Here is a 20,888-nt window from a genome sequence, read left to right on the forward strand (position 1 = left end):
CTTGTTAAATGTTTCTTGTATTTTCCCCATTCTATTTCCAAGATTTTGGATCATCTTTACAATCATTACTCTGAATTCTTTTTCATGTAGACTGCCTATTTGCTCTTCATTTGTTTTGTCTGGTGGGTTTTTACCTTGTTACCTCATCTGCTATGTGTTTCTCTGTCTTCTCATTTTGCTTAACTTAATGTGTTTGGGGTCTCCTTTTCACAGGCTGTCCGTTTGTAGTTCCCGTTGTTTTTGGTGTCTGCCCCCAGTGGCTAAGGTTGGTTCAGTGGGTTGTGTAGGCTTCCTGATGGAGGGGACTAGTACTTGTGTTCTGGTGGATGAGCCTGGATCTTGTCTTTCTAGTGGGCAGGACGGCATCTGGTGGTGTGTTTGGGGGTTCCTGTGACCTTATTATGATTTTAGGCAGCCTCTCTGCTGATGGGTGGGGTTGTGTTCCTGTCTTGCTAGTTGTTTGGCATAGGGTGTCCAGCACTGTAGCTTTCTGGTCGTTGAGTGGAGCTGGGTGTTAGCGTTGAGATGGAGATATCTGGGAGATCTTTCGCCTTTTGATATTACATGGAGCCAGGAGGTCTCTGGTGGACCAATGTCCTGAATTCGGCTCTCCCACCTCAGAGGCACAGGCCTGAGACCCAGCCAGAGCACCAAGACCCTGTTAGCCACATGGCTTCAGTGTTTTTTTCATGTCCCCTCCTTTCAGCTTCCTTCTCTCTCAAATCATTTCTTGATTTAGATATATTTTTAGCTCACCAGAGGATGATGCCAAGTAATTAAAAATATGTATGTGTGCATGTATGTGTTTTCAGCTCATGAATCATCCTGTTATGTTTATTGTCACTGACTGATATGCCTTAGCCCCCATCCTTTACACAGCATTAGTGTCAGCTGTAGTTATAAAAGCCTCAGTTCTTAGTAAATTTTTTTTAAAAAGAGGCAATAAAATTTGGGGTTCTGTGTTAAGCCACTTATTAGATGTGTATCCATGCTAGTGAGTAATATCATATGCCATAATAAGTGAATTTTTTTCCTTAAAGGAGGTTCCACATTATTCTGTTATTGATAGTTGAAATAGTTCCTCTCAGAGGAGGTATGAGTCTCTGTTCAAAACATTTAGTTCCAGTTAAAACAGAAAAGGAAATTATTTTTTCCTTTGGGTAATTTTATGTTACTTGATTATAGGTCTGGTTATGATTTGGGGAGAGGAAATATACTGGTGATGATCTAGACGGAAGACTCAATTCTAAGTGCATTGGTCCATTCTTCGTCTCTGCTGTAGTACCTCAAATACACCTGGGCATTTTTTGACTTGTCCAACTGGTGTGTCTTAATTAGGTGCCGTCTCTGGCAGTACTCTACTTCACTTATGCCATACATTTCAAATGAAAGATGATCACGATTGTCACAATCTGCTGCTCTTGTGCTGGTGAGATAACACCTTGTTGGACTGTCAAAATCAGCCTCACACACATTTAGCATCTTACCTAGTTTCAAGGTTTCCTAATAATTTCAAGGATACAAGTAATCACGAGGCACAAGCAAAGCAGGGAGAGGTCCTTGGTCACCAGTGCAGCTTCTGTAGTGCTTTCTTGCTGCATCAGAAGAATTGATCCACATTAGTATATGAAATCTCTAATAAAGTATGCAGTTACATTACTTACACAAAAGAGAGTTCTTTTGATCTTGAAACATCTCCATTTGATTCTCATAAGCTGTATAACTTATGTGACATTTTCCAAGCAATGCTCCATATGTCCATAGACAGCAGATTTGCTTACCATACACAGTCCTACCACAGATCTATCCATCTCAAAGTGGTCTATAGGATGGGACTCTCCAGTAACAAGGCCATTCTTTGATTTTTTATTAATGTGTTTAGAAGAAAATTGTCCAGGTGGCTTCCTTTCTTTGTTGAGTAGATGACCAGTAAAGAGAGATAAAGGGTTGTATACCTGCTGCATCAATTTATGTAATAGAAATGTGTGCTCCGTCTGGGCTACAAGTGCCCCAAGAGCTGGCCTAGACTAGGATCTTATTGCTTTATCCTGGCCTGACTCAGATTATGATAAAGATCCTGTGTAGTTCCAACCCAGACAGACTTTTCCTGCACATGCTGAATTTTAGTCAGGTTGACGTGTTCCTCAATATAGTCTTATATTGACAATATCATGTAAAATATTTTTATGGTTCTCTCCCTTGATTACATCCTTTTCAAGTAAAGGTTTCAGAATTTTCCACCAGTTTCTTTATTTTTTTGTCTTTTTAAAGACAATATTCAAGGAGAGTAAACAGGTCTATTCAAACCACCATCCTGAATAGCAATTAAAATTTTGTTTTTAATTATTGTGTACATCTTTCATTTTTTTTTTAATAAGAAAAATTTCCCAAATATATTTAAGTGTTAATCCTATGAGGCAACCTGAGCCATTGTTGGATAACTTGAATAATTTATTTTAAAAAGTTTCATATATACAATATTACTTACTGCAATTTCCATATAATTTTGTAAGTTCTTCCTCTTTAGAAAGCATAGGCTTTATCTACATAATTAGCAATACCTACTAGATGCCTACAATATCTCCAGAGTATATTTACTGAATATTTGAAAAACATGCTTTCCAGTTAACCCTTGGCACTTCTACAAGATTGGATTTTTACAACACAAAAATAACCTATATTTCCATTATTTGAAGTGTGTTAATGACTTTCCTTTGCTTTTAGACATATAAGTTGAAAAATTTGGAATATGATGCAAAGAATTTTAATAAGTGTTCCTATGTTTATCGTAAGCTTCAGCTCCTGCCAGTTATCTGAAATTTTAACTCTGAATAGTTTGTAATTTCATGAATATATTTTGCTTCTTCACGACATCACTGCTTAGTATAAAGTATCCTCTTCTCCACTCTGTGGCACTCCAAGGACAATGGTGCTTCAAGAACAAAGGACAACCCTGCCTGAAAAAGTTTCAGCGTTACACATCGTACCAGACTCTCATCGCCCTCCCCACCATGTTGCAATGGGTACGAAATACCTGAGCCCACCTGGGCAACAGGACCTGTTCCTCTCTCACCCCAAATAAGGAAAAGCATCTGCCCTGTCCCACTCCCAGCCTATAGAAGGAAGGTATATGTGCCTCGACCAATCAGTAAACGAAATTTTCACCTCGGACCATTCCTTTGTTTTCTCTGGCTATAAAAACTGACTAATGGCATATGTTTAGGGTGGGCTCTCCCAGACTACGAGGAAGTCAGCCTGCTGTTCTGGCAGCGACCATTCCCTCTAATAAATTCTATCCTCTTTACATTCTACCTTGTGTCTGGAAATTCTTTTCAGAGTTTGGACCATGACACATTCCTCTTTCCTAACTAGAGACCTCCTTGTATTCTTTAAGACATATTTCAATAATTTTCTCCTCTGATAAGACTTCTCTGAACTCTTCTATTAGTTGGAGACATTATGTCTTCATCAATCTTCTGATCTAATTATCTAATATTTAATAACCTTATAAAAATGATGTAAGCTTAGTTTTGTGTCATGTTTTGGATTAAATTGTCTCACCTCTAAAAAGATATGAAATCTTAACCTCCAATACCTCAGAATATGACCTTATTTGTAAATAAGGTCACTACAGATGTAAATAGCAAAGTTATGATGAGATCATACTGGATGGGGTGGGCCCCTAATCCAATATGACTGGTGTCTTTATAAGAAAGATGGACATATGAGGACACTGAGACAGGGAAGATGTGATGTGAAGACAGAGAAAAAGATTGGAGTTATGTTGCCACAAGCCAAGTAACGCCTGAGGCTATCAGAAGCTGGAAAAAACAAGGAGAGATCCTCCCCTCAGAGGTTTTGGAGAGAGCACAGCCTAGCTGTCACTTTGATTTTGGACTTCTAGCCTTCAGAAGAGGAGAATAAATTTCTGTTTTTATAAACCACCTACTTTGTGGTACTTTATTATGGTAGCTCTAGGAAACTGATACAACTGGATATCTTAGGTATTATGGAAATAGATTCTTTTATTGTTTTATACCCATCAATTATCACAAAATTTTTTCTCTTAGAAAAAAGTTGGGAGTAATTATTTATGACTTTATTTATTTATTTATTTTGTGGTATGCGGTCCTCCCTCCGTTGTGGCCTCTCCCGTTGCGGAGCACAGGCTCCGGACGCGCAGGCTCAGCGGCCATGGCTCACGGGCCCAGCCGCTCCGCGGCATGTGGGATCCTCCCAGACCGGGGCGCGAACCCGGTTCCCCTGCATCGGCAGGCGGACGCGCAACCCCTGCGCCACCAGGGAAGCCCCTATGACTTTATTTTTATCAAGTAAGTCACACAAAAATTTCTGTGTACTTTTCTTAGGAAGACAAAGTTCTTATTTGGAAAGAAATTGAAGATGTGAAACTTAAAATAACTTGGTGAAAACCTCAATTCATAAAGGATATAAATTTACTCTTTAAAATGTTAATATTAAATAATAAGGAGTGTCTTGCCCACTAGACCTGCCTTCAGTGGGGCAATGGAGATATTGTCTGACCTTACCACGGCCAGGAATATCTGTCCTTTTAATTTTAGAGCCGTCCAATACCCCAACTCATGGGGACGAGTGGTCTGATCCACCCCAACTGATAAAACAAGAAGAGATTTCAGGAACAGTGGAGTGAAGCCAGTTTGATGCTATCCACATGCTGTACACTCTCGTGTTGAAAATAAAGGAGCAAGAGAAACTCTTTGATTAATGTTCTGGAATTTCTGCCACATCATTTCTCTTAAAAGTAACAAAGATTTAGCCTATCTCCCCCAAAAGATAGTTACCTCTGATTTTGATAAGAGCCAAATACATTCCGATGTACCTTCTTGTCACTGACATTAACTTCATACATTTTCATAAAACCTTTTGATTTAATAATTTGTTCTGGAGTCTTACAGAAATTTTGTAATTAACTTTTCTCTCCTTTTGAACAGTTGGAAACATCTGTCCATCATTTTATCCCACTTTCCTCAAATAAAATCCAAAAATTACAGTTATTCAAGGAAAGGTGAACATAATTGCTAATTCCTCTTCAGATTATCCCTTATACCAGCACATGGTAAGCTATAGGATACAAAAGTGTTTAAGCAATAACCATAAATATTTCTTTACATTTGTATGGTGCTTTATGCTATTTTTTTCAAGGACCTTCATATTACTGAAAAATTACTGCCAACACTATAAACATGGTTCTGAGTCACAGTAGGGACTTTAACAGAAACAACAATAACAAATCACACTCTAATTATATGCAAAATATATATGCGTGCATGTATGCATTTTTTTTTTTTTTTTTGTAGAAATTTGGTTGGGTGGTGTGGTATTGAAAATTGACACACTGTGAGCATTGGCCTAGAAAATAAATCTAAAGCAGAAAACCTCTGTGTCAGGCATGGATGCACATCAACTTATGTTTCTTTTTGCAGCCACCATTTAAAGAGTGTTGAAATTGCACTAGGAGAACACTGAACTAGATTTAATTAACAACTTCAAATCATCATGAAAGAATGTTTTAATGAAGAATGTTGTAGATCATTCATTTGTTCTTTCTTAGAGTCACAAAGCCCTTAAATCCATATGGTTTTCTCTGAAATCTTTTAATTAATCTGCTCTGCATTCTTTCTCATAAATCTTTTTTCTTATGGTTAAACAATGTTGAAAGCAATCTGCTCTAAAAAGTCAATTCTCCCTTTATATCCAATTCCTGATAAAATTTCTCATATGCTCCTCAGGAATTACTGCTGGCCATTTGAGGTTTACACATATTCATCTCTGAATTTGCTTTTACAAATTTACCCATGGCAAATGGCCTTTTTTGTTATAATGTTTTGCATTTAAATAGTTCATTACATTTAAAAATTAATGTAATTCTGCTAATATCTCCAAAAGGAAGCAATGATTTCTGTGATCATTTTATTGATGGAGAACTGTAGTTTGGAGGGTTTAAAAGATGTACCAAGAGATAGTCAGCAAGGGAATAGTTTAGTTGATGATAACAAGGCAGGAACACTTATTTTTCAGCAGTCTTCATTCTTTCTTTGAAGCAGTATTTTTTTCAGTATGTTTAATAAAGTTTTGAAAGAATTTTGGACAAAAATAGTAAATGCATTTTTTATTTTAATAAAAAACTTTAAAGTATTAGAGTTATCAGAGTATAAAATATATAGCTGAGAATTTTCACACCTACTGCATTATTTTTTTCCAATTCAAATAGCATTCATCACATTTTCTTAGAGAAATAAGGTTTTGAAAGGAGGTGAGTTATAAAAGCATCATGATCAAAGTAGCAACAATCAATAACGGGAAGGCAGGTTATGGAGAAGTATATATTAAGTAGGATTTATAGGTGGACAAGAACAGATTAGTTAGGTTTAAAGGCAGAAAATTATAGCATGGGGAGAAACGATATCATCTTTAAATCTCCTATTAGAGTGTAAAATATTCTGAGTGGATAGCAGTGCAACTCGGTTCAGAGATGTTTATCCAAAGCCAGAAATCACTTAAGAACTGAGAGTTGAGGTCTGAGATAATGACTTAAATGGCACAGAATATTTTCATGTAGGATAGTTGTGAAGGGGGCAGGGAGTTATCATGAAGTCCTGTAATTAAAGAACATGGGGTTGCTAGATTCCCAGGGAAAGTGCTTAGGGAAAGTTATAGACAAATCTTACCTATGTTGATTTACTTAGACAAAACTGTGGTGATACATCTTTCTATGGGGGTCAATACAAAGAGTTTGTATAACCTGATAGAAGAAAGAATTGAGATTTTGAGCACTTGGAACCTGCATTTCCTTGCCAACTTCATAGATCTGGTGTATATCAGAATCCTGGATGTATGTTTTTTAAATTCTAAAAATTTAAAATTTGAAATTAAGTAATAAAAACACTTCAGTTTTTTAAACAATTAGCCATTATTCATGCATTTTGAATAATTGTGTATTTTAAAATTTCAAATAATGCTTTGTTAAATTCTTGTCATGACCTATTCATATGAATGTTAGCTAGGCATTCATTGTAATATCTTTTCTTCCATTCTTTTTTTTTTCTTTTTTTTTTTTGTGGTATGCGGGCCTCCCCCTGCTGCGGCCTCTCCCGTTGCGGAGGACGTGCTCCGGACGCGCAGGCCCAGCGGCCATGGCTCACGGGCCCAGCCGCTCCGCGGCATGTGGGATCCTCCCAGACCGGGGCGCGAACCCGGTTCCTCTGCATCGGCAGGCGGACGCGCAACCACTGCGCCACCAGGGTTTTCTTCCATTCTTTAAAAACCTGATTAGAAAGGAAATCAGTGGACTATAATGATTGATAATAATACATTTTTTTTCTGCTTAAATGGTAACTATTTCTATGTTGCAAAATGATCAAGGCACTGCCCAAAAGCAAGAGTTAAGACGAACTATTTGAACAATTGAACATTCAGGAGACTCTTGCAGAAAAGTGAGATTATAAAAGTTGTCACCTTTAGGACACCTTGATTTTACTAAATTCCCTCCTCCGGTGAGCAAATTCTTCCTTAGTTTAACCCAATCTCCTATTCATTTTATCCTCCTCTTCCTGTATTCTTACTTCACTACAATTGTCTCTTCTGTTATTAAAATTCCTATCTCTCCAATGATACAGCTTAAATTTTAATATCAATGAGCATTCTTTCTTAGTTATCTTGAGTGTTATTTTCATTAATTTCATTTAAAAAATTATTCCCACATCTTCTCTGCTCTCTCTGATCTTGGGTGGCCTCGGCCTGCAGTGCCTTCATGCAGGGTTTCAGTTCCTGGCCAGTGATTGAGGTTGGGTCGAGGCAGTGAGAGCACTGAATCCTGGCCAATAGACCAGTCGTCAGTGACAAGGCCCGGGCCCTACGGCTTTGCAGAAAAAGAATTCCCACAAAGACGGAAAGTAGTGAAACAAGTAAAGTATTTATTAGGAAAAAAGAAGTACAGTACGTGTGGATAGACACACGGGCGAGCTCAGAGAGTAGTCGTGCCCTCGTGACAGTTTGAATCACTTTTATGGGGCATTTCTTCCGTGTTTCCTTTGACCAATCATTTTGATTTGCCTGGTTCAGAGTCCATATTTGGTGTATCTCAGGATTTTCCCATGTGTGCGCATGCAACTGTTAGCTAAGATGGATTCTACCGAAGAGGCCTATGAGTAGAGAGCATCATATGGCATCACTCCACTTTTGACCTCCAAGGAGTCTTTCTGCACATGTGTAGGTGGGGAGATCTCCTCACTTCGAGAATATGTGGTCACTTATCTTCTATCTGGGCAGGGCTCAGCCTCCTCTCTCAACTGTCCTGTTATTCTCCTCTCGGAGTTTCGGTCCACAGGGAACGAACTTAAACCGTTTGCCCTGAGGGCCCATCTGTCTCCTGCCTCATCTCCATCAAATACGGCTCTTTCCCAGAATTATATTTATCCTACTTTGCCTGTCATTAGCTCTTGGCATGGGCACACTTGATGTGTTTGCTAGCAGATTATCTGCTATAAGTAATAAAACATTCTGGCACCACATGACTGTTTATGTGAACGAACAAATGTTTTCTGCGCTTTTTTCTCCTCATATATATATTTTTCATTCACTCTTTCAAACTTTTATTCTAAATGGCAATGAAGCTATAAAGTAGTTAAATTTTTAAAGAAATTATTCAAATTCATCAGTACTAGGTTTTCTTTAATGACACAATTTCTCTAGGCATCGTTGGGAGAGGAAACTCACCTCCATCACACAAGGCCAAAGCACCACAACCCTGAAAATAACATTTCTTATTAAAGTGAGTTTGGGAGAGCTTATGAGGCTCTCTAGTTATTCAGCTAGCTGAGCAAGAATACAAAATATTACTGTTTATTTTCCTATCCAGGTAGTCAATGGTAATTCCTCCTAAGCTAAAATCAAAGTGTTTATCAAAAAGTTTGTTGTGACTATTTCATTCTGGGGTTCACAAAGACAGTGTTCTGAGTGAATAAAATAAGTGCAAAAGTAGAATATATTTTATTATGTTTCTAATTTATAAATTCTATTTAGCCTAAAAAAATCAACTTTGGAGATGATAAATGTAGTTAGTCACCACAGGATATTATGAAAGAAGTTATTGAACAGGTTAGGAGAAACAGGTGACTCTGTATGTTGGTAAGAATTAAGTTCAAATATGTTGGCCTTGTGTATCCCCGACTATTACCCCAAGACTCTCCATGAACATTTTGTTTGTGTATATTTACAATTAAGAATAAATCATCAAGCTAACTCTAATTAAATAAGTGTAGAAAAAGAAGAAATGAGGAAACAGAACAGGAGAAGAGACAAAAGGAAGAGCTAAAGCTAGAGGGGAAAAAACATACAAGACTACTGTCTTTCTAAAATATAGTTCCAAAGCTTCTGTTGGAAATGTGGGAAGATTCTCAATTTGTCCCATGAGTCCCCTCTCCCTTGGCTAATTTCCTCTGAATATTAATTGCTGCTCTTACCATCAAACCTGGCCTCAAGGGGAGCAGCTCTTTAACACTGTATTTCACAACTTAAATCTAGAACTTGTAAATAACAGTTAATAGCCACTAACAGCAGCTTAACACAAAATTTCTCAAAGAGAATTATCTGGTTTAAATAACTTACTGCTATAGACTGAATGCTGTGTCCACGCAAAATTCGTATGTTGAGACCTATTCCCTAACATGATAATATTTGGAGGTGGGGACTTTGAAAGTGATTAGGTCATAAGGGTAGAGACCTTATGAATAGGATGAGTGCCCTTGTAAAAGGGATCGCAGAGAGCTCCCCCATCCCTTCTGCCATGTGAGGACACAGGGAGAAGACAGCCACCCCTGAACCAGAAAGGGGCTCTCACCAGACACAATCTGCACATGCCTTGATCTTGAACTTTCCAGCCTGCAGACTGTGAGAAATAAATTTCTGTTGTTTATAAGCCCAACCAGACTATGGTCTTTTACTATTTGTAGCAGCCTGAACAGTCTAAGGCAACTACTTTAAACTTACAGTTCAAGAAAGGAAAATCTTCATGGCCAGGTAAGCAGAGGCTGTCATTAATCAATACCATCTGGGCACAAGCAGAATCATCTTTGATACTCAAACCCATTATCTAGGGAAACAGTTTTTCCATGGTTGGCATTTCAAATTTGTATTTCCTTGTCTTCACACAACATCTAACATATGATTAACCCAATCACTTTTAGGGAAAGCTACAGATAACCATAGACATGTGGCCTTCAATATAGCATAATAAACATCCATATAAAATAGACATAAATATCTAATGGGAAAGGGAACAGTTCTTTTATCACAGAAGTCTAGAGCTACCACCTAGGGTCATGTGACATTTTTGTATTGGGATTCCTAGTTGTATATGTAAATGCAACTTTGGGAATTATTGGAAAAATGAAAAGAAAATGAGGAACAGTTAGTTGCTTTAGAAAGTTGGCAGTGAAAATTATAGTATTTTTATCTTTAAAAATGAGAATATTTATATTTTCCCTCTCTATGTTTAATTCTAAAAAACACTAAGTTTGGTGCTTTGGACATATATAACCTCCACAGGAGATTCTCTTTTGTTTTTCAAAGCAGTTACCAACATTTAAGAAAATTCCAAAGTCTTTCACATTTATATTTCATCAACCCTAGAATGGTGTACAGGAGTGATTGTCATAGTGGTGGAACAGCTGAAGCAAAATAAGAGAAGAAAGAAACCAAGAAGACTGGTTTGAACATATATGCATGGACTGTCTGCTATGGCAAATGTTTGCTTTTATTTATTATTGATTTGTGCAGAAAAGGATTTGTTGATACACATTTATTCTTTTATAATTTAATTTTATTTAACATATTTATTGTGCTTTCCTACTGTGTCTTTTTTAGGGGCTGAGAAACAGACAGTATCCTATTTAAAAAGCACATAGTTTTCTTCAAATTTCATGGATTTGAGAATCATTTGGGGATTTTATTAAAGTTAGGTTAAAAAAAATATTTCTAGACCTATCACCAAGGATTCTGATTTCATTGGCCCTGGGAGATCCAAGAAGATGCTGTATAACACAGTCTCCCAACATGGTCCACAGTCTTTTGGTTTTCTTAGTATACTTTGAGAATACTGATCTATGCATCAGCAAAAAGGATTATGACATCGTGTTTAACTGATCTTAGATCTTAATACACTTTACTACAGGAGGGTCACTAAGAATGCTGAGTCTGGAGCCAGATTTCCTCATTGCATAGCCCAGTTTATTTGACACAAGCTCTGGGAACTTGGGGGATTAGGTAAACTTCCTGCCACATTTCCACCATCTTCACCATGGAGGTAATAATAGCACCTTCTGCATAAGGCTGTTTGCTGCTTGAGTAAGGCAATAGATGCAACACACTAAGAAGATATGTGATGCATTTTGAGGAATCAGTAAAGTTTGGTTCTTTTTGCTTGGTTGGTTTTTGAAAAAATATAAAACTTCTAAGCATAGAATATGATAAAACTTAAATTTATTAGTATATGCCTTATAATGACAACATGATATATTTATATAATTTTAAATATCATGTTGTATTGTTGTCCCATTATGATATTCAGAGTCCCAGAATCCATTATATTTGCATTTGTTTTACAATTTTTATTTATAAATGTCAAAAACTATTGTTTAGATAAGCTATTCTTTACAGTTTCTGCTGTTAGGTTTAGTAACCAAAAAAAAAAAAATGATTAACTACCATATATTAACATAAATAAAAGATTTCTATCAATGATTTGAAAGTTGCCTGATATTTTACAATATATGGAGCATGTCTTATTCTTTTTTTTTGAAACAAAACTGACTCAAAATATATTTGATAATTATGCTGTTCGTATAGGTGAGTTATATGAGCCTATTTGGTAAATGAAGAATAGATGTTTGAATAATTAAAATATATAAACATAATTTGCTTTTCTGATCTAAAGGCCACACTAGATGAGTTGCTGCTCTTTTTGTTCCTTCATTTGGGAAAAGGAAGGGAAGAGGCTAATATTTATCAAATGAATTATGACCTTATTCCAAGAGCTTTTGAAAATATACTTTTATACGAAAAATAGAATTTCTATATAAAATACAAAAGTTAACAGTTCACAAAAAAAAACCTTTCATGTATTTGGTTCTATTTCGTGCATGTAGTAATGCTGTGAGATGGAGACTGCTAATCCATTTTGTTAATGAACAAAAACTTGGGTCCTCTCACCCACGTGCAGTAAAACCAATCTACTGATACCAGGTTGTTGTGAAGGAAAGTACAGCATTTATTGTAAGGCACCAAGCAAGGAGTGTGCGCAGGACAGCTAACGCTCTAAAAACTCAAACTCCCGAATGGGTTTCAGCAAAGCATTCTTAGAGGCAAGGTGAGATAGCAGAGTCCCAGGGTGTGTGATCAGCTCCTGCACAATTCTCTGATTGGTTGATGGTGAGGTACCAGGGTGGTGTCACAGTGGTTAACATCAATCCTTAGGCATCAGTAGGTCTGGGTGGGGTGGGCTCTATGTGCTCTTGGTCATCAAGTAGTTAATTTCTTCCATTTGGTGGTGGTTTTAGCATCTGTAAAATAGCTCAGAAAATGTGTGTCAGAAACTGTTATCTAGGTACTTCAGAGGGAAGCTAAAGCAGAAGATATGGGGGAGGGGTCTGTCTCAGGAAGGCCCCATAGGGTCCTGCTCAGTTACAACCTTACAGGTGAAAAGTAGCTCTGAATTGGGGTGACTTGTCAAAGTACTACATGCATGAGTGCCTTCTTACTTCAGGATCACTCTACAAGTTCTGCCAATAACCTTTTCCCTTGTGTAAGCAAGAATTAACGTTCTTGAGTTCAATTCCTGATATTACCACTTACTGTTGGTCAAATTATTGAACTTTTATGTACTTCAATTTCTTCCTGAATAAGATGGGGATACTCACTGAACTTCCTTCCATAGGTCTTTGTGACTGTAATTGAGTCAATTTATGTAAAGTGTTTAGAAAAGTCCCTGGCACATGACTAGCACTCAATGCCTCCCACTTATTATTGTCATTTCATTTTTTAAACCAAACTTTCAAAATTATGAGTATCTTAGCAATGAGAAATGTCCAGACCTTCACTGAAATCTTTGAACGACTCTCAGATTTTTTTTACACAGGCTTCAATGGGAAATATCTTACTCTGAGGTGACCCAGGAAACTCACCAATCTTCTCTTCACAAAGACAAATCCACGCAAAATGAAATGATAACCCTTAGAAAATACAAAATAAGACATATATCATTTATAAGATTCAACCCAATTTTTTCTTAAAACACATACTTTTCAGGTTTCCATCACTTACATTTTGCTTAAGTCTTTCATTTTCAACTTGTGGCAGAAATTGGTTGAATGGAAACTCCACGGGAATATACAGCCACAGAACATAGTTCATTATATACACTTTTTGCATTCTTTTATGTACAATGCATATTCGTTTTCAAGTTAATGAAAATAACCTTATGTTTTTTTATTGCTTGTATGAATTACTTCAAATTAAATAAAATACATATTCCATTATTTCACATGTTTCTCTAACATTCTATTCCATCTGGGGTTGTGGAATGGAAGGATCTATTTTCTCCTGAAATCTTTTGTCATAGTTTGAAAGGATCAATGACTATTCCCTGTGATTCAGTTTCACAAGGCTATTTCCTATGAGCCCTTAAAACTGAGACTCTCAATGCATTTTTGTCTGCTTAAGAATTTTAAATCTTCTTACTTTATTCTGTGATTATGCCATCCCTTGACAATGGTTTCACTAAAAGATTTTCAAAAGCTGAGTCCTGGGAGTAGAGACAGGTTTCAACTTTGAATTCTATTTTCTGATCAGTCGGAGCTCTTTAATCCTCTTCCTTTACTTTACTGTGCTCTGGTAAATAGCTGTCAGCCAGGGAAGAAGTTCAATACCTTTGGGCCATGACCCACTTAAATGCTCCTTCTGCTGGGAAAAAAATCCACGCAGCCTTGAATGTCAGTATTCTCCTGGCACCCTCTGGCATCAGCCTCAGGGGTTCGAGTGTCATATGTACATATGAATTCCAGCCTTTTCAAATAAAATACTGGAAGTTATTATATCTGTCAGGTGAAATAGAAGTAAATACAGACCTGGATTATAAATATTTAGTCCATGTATACACGGTAAACAATAACAAAGCCAGGGAGACATCCTAATATTTGAACCTGTATAATAAATTCTATAGTTATGTGTGATATTCATTACAAATTGGCTGATTATTTCTATCCTACTCATTTCAAGATAATCCACAATTAATCACTGACACAACATTACAATGCAATGTTCTATCAAAGTTATGCAGATGATTGACCTACTTTTCAAAAAACACTGAATGCTTCTTTTTCATTTCTGATGCAGTGATTTTGTTAGGAATTTTATTATAATACAGTTCTTCAGTTTCCTGGGAGTTTGGACCTATGTAAAAGGGCATTTCTTAATGAAAGGTCCATGATGAAAATGAAAAAGGTAAGATGAAATAATGTGCCAAACACTACTATCAGGTTACTGATAGTTATGAAGTTATTTTAACTGCAAGCAGTTCACCAAAAAACCTACTGAATTAAATGTCCATTTTTAATCTTAGTGGATTGATCATGGATTTCTCTGCCACATCTCTTTTATAAGATGTTAAGTCATGATATTGTACAAAACTGCAAATGTATAATCTTGTTTAGTCGTAAACTCCTCAAAATGAAAGCCAATATTCTAATTAAGATGGATAAATCTTGGTTTCCTAATATGCCACACTGAGGTCTTCAAGCTAACTTGGGACTCCAGTGTAGAAGAGTCCAAAATTCTACAAATAGTAAATGCTGGAGAGGGTGTGGAGAAAAAGGAACCCTCTTACACTGTTGGTGAGAATGTAAATTGATACAGCCACTATGGAGAACAGTATGGAGGTTCCATAAAAAAAGTAAAAATGGAGTTACCATATGACCCAGCAATCCCACTCCTGGGCATATACCTGCAGAAAACCATAATTCGAAGTGATAACATGCATCCCAATGTTCATTGCAGCACTGTTTGCAATAGTCAGGACATGGAAGGAACCTAAATGTCCATCAACAGAGGACTGGATAAAGAAGATGTGGTACATATATACAATGGAATATTATTTAGCCATAAAAAAGAACAAAAGAATGCCATTTGCAGCAACATGGATGGACCTAGAGATTGTCATACTGAGTGAAGTAAGTCAGACACAGAAAGACAAATATATGATATCTCTTATATGTGGAATCTAAAAAAAGGGGGACAAATGAACTTATTAACAAAACAGAAGTAGAGTCACAGATGTAGAAAACAAACTTATTGTTACCAGGGGATAAGGGGTGGGGGTAGGGATAAATTGGGAGATTGGGATGGACATATACAACACTGTTATATGTAAAATAGATAACTAATAAGAACCTACTGTATAGCACAGGGAACTCTACTCAGTACTCTAATGGCCTATATGGGAAAAGAATCTTAAAAACAAGAGTGAATATGTATATGTATAACTGATAAACTTTGTTGTACAGCAGAAAATAATACAACATTGTAAATCAACTATACTCCAATAAAAATTTTTTAAAAATCTCCTAAACAAACAAATAAACAAAGAAAAAATAGTCCTATATACTTACCTAGGCTCTGGTTTGTCTTCCTTACAACAGTTTTCTGCAATTACAAAAAAATCTTTGCAGCAGAGCTTGTGCTTTTCTAGACACTAACATATTTTACTTGTTATTAAATTTACTTTTGTTTTTTATTTCCACTCTGGTTTCTATACTCCCCTGGAGGAAAAGGTTCAGTTTTCATACAACAGTTCAAGATGAAAACAGAATAACAGGCTATAAGTTTTGGCTCAGGTGAATTTAGAGGCAATCATTACTGTCAATCCAATGTCAAGGTTCACACACATGGCATGCACAAAGCAAATTACTCTCCTAGTTGTGATTTTATTCTTTCATTGTGATTTTTGCTTCCAACTGAGGCAATTGAATTAAAAAAACATTTGTCATGATTTTTACTTGAGACAAAAAATTGTCTCTGGACTTCTGGAAACCAGTGCAGGATGGAAAAACTATCTCCTACTTTGTGGCTCTTGGAGAGAGATCAGCTGGCAATAAATGAGCTAATATTAATGTGATGGCACCTCCAAATACATAGAGACTGAATGAGTTAGCAACTTAGTTAAGGCTTTCCCCATACATTGGGATTCTTTGTTTTAGGTTTACAGTTTCCTAAGCATGGTTTGTTGAAATTAGCACACATAGGTATGAGGAGTAACAATAACTTGTTTAGGTTATTCTCTGTTTACAGCTCAAACACACACACACACACACACACACACACACACACACAGAGAAGGTGCATATTATGCAACATTATGATTCAGTAGGATATTTTGAGTGCTGTATTATTGAATAGGAATACAGATAAATGTGAACTAATTGATAAAAATTTCAATACAGAGTTGATACTCTAAGCCAGCAGAAAGCATTTTCAAACTTATCCTTTGTTCCTTGAGACCTAGTTATCAAAGGTAGAAATGTGAGTATTGGAAATTTAATATTGAAATATCTGAAGTCTTTTATTCTATAATGGAGACAATGTCATATAAAGAACTCAATTTGCAAAGTTTCAAAGAGGATACTCGTAATTATGAAATAAACTCTAATTTGAAATTTGGGCATTCTGAAAATCATTTTCTAGAAAAACTGGTTAGATGTTGAATGCGTCATTTTTTTCCCCTTGCTGATGTAACACCATTTTATCCTGATGGGATTTTTTTCCTTCAATTGGAATTACAAGTGATTAAATTCTTCAATTAGGGTAGAATATTCTCTTTGCCCCCAAAGCCATTTTAATATAAAAATACGTGGCTCTTTTTAGGAGCATGTGAGATTAATTTTAATGCTTTGATAAGGCTTCATTATTGCCAGTAGAATCGAGTAATTGTAGTCCTTCATGGAAAGCTATTTAGATATGTTCTAGATATTTCCTCATCAAAATGTGAGTTACTTAAAAAATATATCTGCTATTAGGAAATAATTGATCTGGTGAAGTCATGACCTCTACTTGCCAGAAATATCAGAACTTCAGTTTCTAAGTCCCTATTAAACTTCCCATACCTTGAAATTATTCATTTATCAAAATTCACTTTTGAACATTTTCTCATTGCAAGGGAATGGCTGTTCATCCTTTAGTCCTGTGCTCAGGGAGAGAAGACTTCCTTAAATTCCTCAGCAAGAGACTCTGACTTTATGTCAGATATTAACAGTGAAAATCAGTGAATTTTGGGGAAAGTATAGTTATTTAACTCAATAAAATATTTTAGGACACAAGAGATAACAAATAATTGTTACTAATTTTAGCAATTGAGAGGATAAAATCAGGACCAAAGGGGAGTAAAAGTAAAATGTCTCCTCTTGTACAGTTTTGAATAACAATCTAGACACAATTTGATTTGGTTTCCTCAGAAGCATTAAGTTCTGGCTACTTGTAGATCACTAAAATGAATAAACCAATCCTTTTGCAAATTATTTAAAGTAAAATGAATTTCTTGAATACAATCAAATGAATACAATTAACATGGGAAATAAATCCTTTAATTAGAAAAGTCAAATAATTATTTTTCTTCAAAGAAATAAAATTACTGCAATTATTTTTTGAACAGATACTACAGAATTACTTAATAAATAACTTTAAAGAGCCCACAGAAGGAAATTTAACTAGTCAGTAAAATATGTATAGGGTACTCAGGGATTAACTCTCTCCTCCAGGAGATTCCTTAGAAAACTTCAGCATTTATTTCCAAATCTTAAAATAGAATGATTGTGCAAACTCAGTTTCATTGAGCAACTATTTAGGCAAATTTATTTTTATCTTAGAAATTATTAGTCAAATAGGGTTTAAAAAGTTAACAATTAAAATTATGTCATTTAGAATTCAGTTTAATAAAACGTATACAACACATAAAGTCCATTTATTCTGCCAGCTACATCTCTCAGTGTTTAGGACATTTAAACTGAACAACTTCATCTTTTAGGAGAAATTTAGTAATGGAGCTGAAGAGAGCTATATAGTTTTCTAAATTCCAATATGATACTCAAATCACTAAATTAAGATAATCTTTGTTTAAAATAGCATGGGGAAACAGTACGAATATTTACTTACTGCAGAGCTGTTTAGAATTGTTAATTAGAGCTGGATATTGTTCATGAATTTAAATCATAAATGAATAATTTAATATGTAAGTAGTGCTACTTCTGCTTATAAGAGTCAGCAAAGTTTATACTTGGAATAAACATATTATCCTTGATACACACACTTCAAAATTAAAAGAGATTTCCCCAGAGATTTGTATTTTTCTCTTTAAAAAAGTGTGAGCAGTTATTTCAAAAGATAAGTAACATTCTTTAGTGTAAGATATATTGCTCCTCACAATAAGATGTTTAAGTAGCCTGAATTAGGCAATAAAATTTTCTATATTTTAGCCCATTACTTTTAGGAAATATCATGTTGTGATTAAGAAAGTGGGCTCTGGAATCAGATAGATTTGCACATGAATTTGTTCTGTGTTCCTTACTGTGTGACCTTTTCAGTAAAGCACCTGACTCATTTAAGCCTCAGTTTCCTCACTGTGAACTGTAGAGAGTAATTGTAACTATTTCATAGGATTGTTGAAAGCATTGGGAAAATTACATGTAACTTGCTGAGCACTGTGTTTATACCAAGTGCCTCAATCTGTGTGGTCTACTATCACAATGATTTTTCGTACAGGATTACATATGAAGAAGGAAAGTTAGCATGTGGATGGTGTCAGCTTTAGAATATTTGAGTGTTTTCTCCTTAACTAGGCCACTATTGGAGACACATATGTTTCTCTCTTACCCCAACTCCCTTGGGAGGAATAAAGTTCTGTCTCAGAGCAAGCACACATAAGCAACTTTTTATGCCTCCACTTAATTTGGAATGGGTGCTGATTAAGAACCTTAGGTGGTATAGTATCTTCTGTGTACAGGAGATTGCTTCACTTTCTCTGTGTGATTATCTCACCCTGGAGGTTTAGGAGTATAAAACAGTGCTTAGCATTGTTTTATTTTTGAATGTAAAAATCTTATACTAGTCATTAATAATGCAAGAGTTTAAAATCCTGAAGTACAAAACTTAGTTTCAGCAAAGAAGGTAAAACATTTGGGCTAAAAAGAAGTAGGCTCTCACTTCTAATGTGAAGAACTTGATAGTAAGCAGGCAACAAGGTTATGCTTTCCATTTCTAGTGATGATAGATATTAAAGAAGCAGGTGACAACTTTTAAGAATTCCTATCAATGGATGGGGCCATAATTGATGTAGCTATTTTTTTGTTTAACATTTTGTAGCCTGAACACTTGGATAAACTTTGAACAACCAAATTAGTTTGGGAGCCCCGAAATTATAATGTTTGATTCTAGAGAAGTGACCACTTACATTGTTAGTATGTCCTTATATTGTCAGTAATATCCTTTGTTAAAAATGATCTAATCCAGACTGAGAGAGGATACTGCTTTGAGACCAAGGCCAGGAGTTTAATGGAAGTATAGCTGGTGCAGCTACCTCTTTCTTTGTTCACTAATCAGAAGCAAATAAACCTATTTTTAATAGCCTTATATTATTAAAGTAGTTCTATTAGAATGACAGGATAAGGAGGATTGAGATTAAGTTATTCTCCCACTCTTATTTTGTCATTTAGCTAATTCAGACACTATTTGGAAATGGCTATTGGAATCTTTGCATGAGGAAAAAAAAAGAATTAGGGGTATTGAAGTGCTCGGTCATTCCCCAGCAAAAATTTAGAGTGGTACCATGGGGAAGGCATGACAAAGTCTACTTTTGGCATCCATGTTCATGTTGGGAAATTTTAGACATTTGACTCAGGAATATTGAATGCACACTGAGCCAGAGCTGTTAGAACTTTGAGATTTCAAACTAAAAATCTCAAGCACTTACTAAATAGATGAAGTTGAATAATGGTAGCTGGATATCTTTTAATAAATGTCAGAGTAGCACTTAGAAGAGTTGGGGCTGTTTTTAGAAAGTGGTTGGACAAAATTTCCATTCAGGAAATTTCTGACATGTGGCAGCAGATAAACTGGTGAGAAGTGAACCTGTCTCTAAGAATAGGAAACCTCAAAATTAACATCCTACTGCAAAAGCTATGCATTTCATAGCCAAAGGAGGGATTAAGGGTGATCTCTGAATGTCATCTCTGTAATATCTATAAAAGAGACTCAATACTACCAGACCATGACTTTTTTTCTTAAAATAAAATTCTTAGTTGAGAAATATGAAGACTGAAACAGGTGCCAAAAATACCATGAGCAGTATTCCTATTGATCATGCAAGCTTTCTGAAGTGGAAAACATATCTTATAATGGAAAATTGTACCATTTAAAATTTCACAAAATGAATTCATCATTTTTTTCTTTTGTTGTTGAATTTTTGTCTTATTTCTTTGTCTGATTCAGATGGTGAGGATGGTCTCCTTTGTTTTCTTCTAGTACCTTTACAGTTTATCACTTATGTTTATGTCAATAATATGTCTTTTTTTTAAATGTGTGTATGGTGTGAAGTACATAGTGTGTATAAAGTCAGGTTTGCTTTTTTCTACATGGATGTACATTTTTCAGTATGCTTTGTTGAAATGCAATTTTTCCTGATGAATTTGGTACATTATCAAAAATGGTATCCAATCGTATCTTTTTTTTTTTTTTTTTTTTTTGTGGTATGCGGGCCTCCCTCTGTTGTGGCCTCTCCCGTTGCGGGGCACAGGCTCCGGGCGCGCCGCGCC

Source organism: Physeter macrocephalus, chromosome 1 (genome assembly GCF_002837175.3).
Source record: "Physeter macrocephalus isolate SW-GA chromosome 1, ASM283717v5, whole genome shotgun sequence".
Classification (NCBI taxonomy): Eukaryota; Metazoa; Chordata; class Mammalia; order Artiodactyla; family Physeteridae; genus Physeter; species Physeter macrocephalus.